Below are 6000 nucleotides of genomic sequence, written 5' to 3'. Positions count from 1 at the left end.
AACTTCTTGGTCAAGCTAATAAAAGACGCACGATCTCTGCACCATTCGTGGTTGGGGAGCAGGTATTACTGGCCTCAAAAAATTTGAGGCTCAAGGTTCCATCCCTAAAACTGGCTCCCCGCTTTGTTGGTCCGTTCACCATCTCCCATGTGGTCAATCCTATTGCATACAAACTATCTCTTCCGCAGTCGTGGAAGATTCATGACGTTTTCCACAAGGGGCTGCTGAAAAAATATGTAACCCCAGTTCTGCCCGCCCAGAGCCCGCCCTCTCCTACTCTTGTACAGGGGGAACTGGAGTATGAGGTAGAGCGTTTGATTGATGCTTGGCGTGTGAGAGGTAGTTTGCAATATCTTGTACATTGGAAGGGTTTCGGCCCTGAGGACCGTACATGGGTTCCTGCCCGGGACGTACATGCACCCCTATTGGTCCGACGGTTCCACAGAGCCTTTCCCCTCAAGCCTGCTCCGGGCCGTGGGGGTCCAGTGTCCCCCCGTAGAAGGGGGGGTACTGTAAGGACTGGCGGTTCGCGGGTCCGTCGTGCCCGCACCGCCGGTCCGATCACACGTGCGGCCGCTGTGCGGCGCAGGGGAGCCCCGGTCCTCATCACCACCCCTGGCCGCCGGGCTCCGCCTCACCGCCGGGTTGCTAGGGACGCGGTGGGTGTTGCCCCGCATCGCGTCCTAGGTTTCCTGGCAACCAAATGTGTGTCTCCTGTCCTGCCTCCTGCAGGGCTGGGGGCGGGTTCCCCAGTGCTGCTGGGTGCACTCAGCTGCTGTCAGGCTCCCCGCCCCAATCAGCTGCTGGGGCGGGAGCTCTGACAGCATTTAAACCTGCTGGTGTCTCCTGACCAGTGCCAGTGTTAGTTTTGGATTTCCTGCTACACCAGCGTACTGCATACTTCTGACTCCTGACTCCGGTTACTGACCTTCTGCCTTTGGACCTGACGTTGCCTTTGCCTGACCCTCTTGTACCGCGTACCCTCTTGTTGCTGACCCGGATTGCCTGACTCTCCTTGCTGTTGTTTGTTCCAGTGCCTGTCTGTTCGTTAGTCCCCGTGTCCCCCTTCCTTAGTGAGTGTAGGGACCGTCGCCCAGTTGTCGCCCTGGGGCTTAGCCCAGGGGGGCAAGTAGGAAGGGACAGGGGTTGCGGGTGTTTTCAGGGACCTCCAGTTTCCCGGACCCCGCGTCCTGACACATAGTTGATACTGAGGTGTTAGAAAATACCCCTTTTTAGTAATTTGAGAAGCCATCTGTAGCGAATACCTTAGATACAAGTGCAACCATATCTCTTCTGTTGAGACATGGCAGAGGCCATGGCTCAATACTGCTACATAACTAAATAGTGATCTTTTTACCCTGTGCACACTTGCAGGCCCCTGTCAGAGCTACCAGTTCTGCTGCCTGTGCAGAGTAGTGCCTTGGCAAGGACCCAGCTATTATGGTCTCTTCTAGCGTAACCACAGCATGCAACGGCATTGGTGCCATCGAAGTTCTTCCTGGATGACCCATCTACAAAGAGTGTATACAGCATCTACAAGAGGTATATCCTGTAGATCTGGTCTGGGTAACACCTTATATGCCATCTCTCCTAGACAGTTGTATGGAGTACCATCTGAAGAAATAGGCAGTAAGGTGGATGGATGGCGTGTAGTACATCTCTAATTGTCAGGTGTGGCTGTGAGAGCAGTAGTGTAATGCAGGAGAGATGTCTGGAAGGACTAAGATATGAGTATAATTAACTGCATGCAATACTTTCAGTGTGAGTGGGGGAACAGCACTATAGTGGCGGAAGGTCTGACTGCTTCAGCTGCCGCTACCGCTTGTACGCAGGGTGGGAATGCTCAGCCCACTGGATCTAGTCTGGAAGAGTAGTATGCCAGCGGTCTGTTTCCCACAGTGTTCCTGAGTTAACATAGAGTTCATATATCCTTCCCTTGAGTCAACAGTTAGCACAAAGGGCTTGTTGTAGTTCGGCAGCCCCCAAGACTGATGTGCCCACCAGAGTCTGTTTTAACCTGACAAAGGCTTCCTCAGAGGGCGCATCCCACTAGATCCTGTCAGCTGCAGCCAGGGGTTCCGCATAGATGAGTCTGGTAAGAAGCGCTGTCAGAGATGCATAATTTGGGATCCAGGCTCTGCAGAAGTTTGCCATTCCCAAAAAGGACATCATTTGTTTGTGGTTTTGGAACCTCCAGAATTGCTTGCTTCCTAATGTCGTCTAAATGCCTACCTTCATCTAACAGGTTATAACCCAAATATTTAACCGTTTGCTGGCAGTATTGGAGTTTCTTTCTGTTTGCCTTATAGCTTTGCTCATAGAGAAACCTCAAGAGTGTGATTGTGTTCTCCCTACAATTTTCCTCACTGCCTGCTGCCAGCAGGATGTCATCCACATACAGTAGTATGTAGACTACCTCTAGGGCAGTGATGGCAAACCTTTTAGAGACCGAGTGCCTAAACTGCAACCCAAAACCCACTTATTTATCGCAAAGTGCCAATATGTCAGGGGGCGGAGCTTATCACGACGTATGATTTTACTTCCGTCATTCCAAAAAGGACAGGGACGCTTAAAAATAGACAGTGTGCAGATTTTGACTGCTTTTTGGATGCGGAAATACTGCAGATTGTCCTCAGCAGAATTTTTTGTGGAAAATTCTGCAGCATTTCCACATCCAAAAAGCTGTCAAAATCTGCACACTGCCTATTTTGAAACAGCCCTGCACATTTCCACCACATGTAAACATGGGGCCGCTGTGGGGTGTCACTATGATGCTGGGGGCCTAGTGGCCCCAGCGGTAATAGTGACCCCCTAGCGGTAATGGTGACACTCCACAGCGGCCCCCAGTAGTAATGGTGACACTCCACAGTGGCCCCCGGTATCATAGTGCCACCCCACAGCGGCCCCCAGTATCACAGTGACATCCCCACAGCGGTCCCCAGTATCATAGTGACACCCACAGCCACCCGCAGTATCATAGTGACATCCCCACAGCGGCTCCCAGTATAATAGTGACATCCCACAGCGGCCCCCAGTCTAATAGTGACATCCCACAGCGGCCCCCAGTATAACAGTAACATTCCACAGAGACCCTCAGTGTCATAGTGACATCCCACAGCGGCCCCCAGTGTCATAGTGACATCCCACAGTGGCCCCCAGTGTCATAGTGACATCCCACAGTGGCCCCCCATCAAGAGACCCACATACTTACTCCCTCCTCATAGAAGCTCTGCTCCTCTTCTGCTCAGCGTTGCTGCTCGGCGATGATCCTGGTGCACACTATGACGTCAGTGTGCTGGTGGACGCTTCTTCCCCTGCTCTCACCGAACCAAGTAGGAGATGTCATGAGAGGAAATTCCCGGCTGCACACTGATGTCACAGTGGGGCTGGTATCAGCGCCGTTAGCAGCGCAGTGAGTGAATACCCAAAGTAGAAGAGTGGAGGAGGTGGCAGCATAAAATGATGCAGAAAATTATGTCATACAAAGGAACATGTTTATTGCGTCCAAGTTAAGATAGGCAACGTTTCGACCTATAATTAGGTCTTTTTCAAGGCAAATAACATAAGGATCAGGATATGCAGTCCATGTTGACATGTATCCTGTTATCATGTACACACAAGAATAAACAGACCGATTAGATATATAAATTATATCACTTTATTAGCATGATAAGTGTGTCCTTCTAACAAAGGATGGGTATATTTCCTTATTATACACGGATGGTAACGAATAGATCAATTTAATATGCAAATAAATGTGTAAACAAAGTCATCTATTAGTATGACAAATGTATTCCATCTTATCACATGACCTCTTATACTGGTCATGTGAGCATCTGGTGAACAACTACCTTACCAGTATACCTAGCACGTCATCATACTGTGCCTTGACGCTTCTGATCCCACAAATGCATGCAACCCGAATCATGTGACGCTACAGAGCGAGGTGATGTCACTACGCAATCTAGCGTCACCGCGCTCACTCTGTTATACTGTGACTAACTCGCGGTGTCGCCATGACGTTACTAACGTGGTGACGTCATGACGTTGCCCAGCACTACGATACCTAACTTCACCGCACCCATACTGTCGTCCGGCGGCCGATGTGTGCTGACGTCACTATGGTACGCCACGTCGTGACGTTGCAGCGGCACGGCGCAGCCAACGCCTTCCTCCTCACCTATCGGCGGCCTGTTTTGCTAGTACAGCCCCTTATGGGAGGCCCAATGGTGATAGCGTACTTTCGACATTTAACATTTAATGCGCGGATCAGGGCCTTTTTAATGAGATCGGTAAGCAATATGGGTAATCCTATAGATAGAAGACACTAGCCTAGAACATACTAATGCTCAATATCTCTCCATAAAGATCGCTATAATACCATGGACAACAAAGAGTCAATCAACCTTCCCCCCTCCAGAGTGCACATGATTGGCTGAACGGCATGACATACCCATTTAGGGAGGAGCAAAGCTTGCTTTATAAGGACAGACATCAAACCAGTGCACAGATAGCCCTGACCTACAACCAAGGCCAGAGGCGCTGCTACTTTTACTCCAGACTAGGTACTAGGCAGCCTTAGACATAGACAGCCTTGTAAACAGGCAGCCTTAGAAACAGGCAGTCTTAGCAATAGTAACATTAGTGATCCCAACACGTATATCATAGTACTGGTTCACTAATTCAAACATGAAAGATCGCAAATAGGGCCTTTCATGACTCTAAGTAACTGACCGAGTATACATCTCTATAAAATTTCTAGATTGGTATCCTATTGGATACTGCCTACACATGGCAGGTTATCCTTCATTTGAAGTATACCAGTCTTATGCTAAGAGCGAACCGATAAAATACTATCGACTGGGGTGATTTGTACATTACTATACCATCTTTGGTTCAAATTGAACTCGGAAATAGTAAATTACATCCGACTGTACTAACTCAACTATCTCCTGATGACCCGCTTTCACTAGTGGAGAAACGCGTTGAGAGAGACTATAAGAGATTACATAGTACTTAGGAAAGAGCATGATAATGCTCAAACTTTAATCACAAGAAATTACAAAGTACCACATGCTGAGTCTATTTACTGTTATACAGTTTCTAATTGTCTTTGGAAGGAACAGATGTGTGCCCACTGATCACTTTAATGGGCTCATATCCTCTCCTCTTTCCGAATAAAAAATATAAGAGACTATGAGTACTTAGACAGCGGTAATAGAATACGTATCAGTACAACTATACATCGTCTGCTCTTTAATACCTACTCACAGTCTCTCATATACCATTCCCTTTACGACTAAATGGATAAGTGAAATAATCTTCATGTAAGACTTATCCTTATTGTCAAACATAATAAGTGATACAGGATTGAGCTGATTCAGCCTATCGGAATATCCTGACACAAGTTCAAAATTTCTAGTATGGGAATGGGACTTTAAGAAAGGAATTGATCTATCCTTATCCGAGTTCTTATCAATTTTTGACAACTTATACCACTTTGCTCTATAACCTATTGGTATATGTTGTTCCCTCCTGACAACTTTTGAAGAAGAGGGAACTAATATAGAATGCAAGTGTTAATAAGTCTCCAATGAGACTTGGATACCTCTGAGAATTCAGGGGTTTTTGTGACAGAAGAATGCCTTACACTTTGTAATTCCCATTGTTAGTAATTATTTTCTTGACGTTGATTTAAAAGACAAACAATATAAAACGAGCCTTTGGCCACTGAAATATATAGCAGAATCGCAAAAGTTCCTGACCAGAATCAGTGCTTTGCTATATACATGAAGACTCCTTCTTGCCTTTCCTAGTAGGGCCTGTGAACGTTGAACACAATCAAGGGTCTTGTCCGAAAACAACCCACACACCAAGGTTGGTCCTTAATGTGTCCAAGAGGTCAGTGCCCATGTATCGGATCTGCCTATCTCAATCACTCACACATTCGCTTCATGCAGTATAAGACAACAATATAATATTACAATATGTTAGTAGGCG

This window comes from Eleutherodactylus coqui, chromosome 5 (assembly GCF_035609145.1).
Source record: "Eleutherodactylus coqui strain aEleCoq1 chromosome 5, aEleCoq1.hap1, whole genome shotgun sequence".
Lineage (NCBI taxonomy): Eukaryota > Metazoa > Chordata > Amphibia > Anura > Eleutherodactylidae > Eleutherodactylus > Eleutherodactylus coqui.
This window is presented reverse-complemented; position numbering follows the sequence as displayed.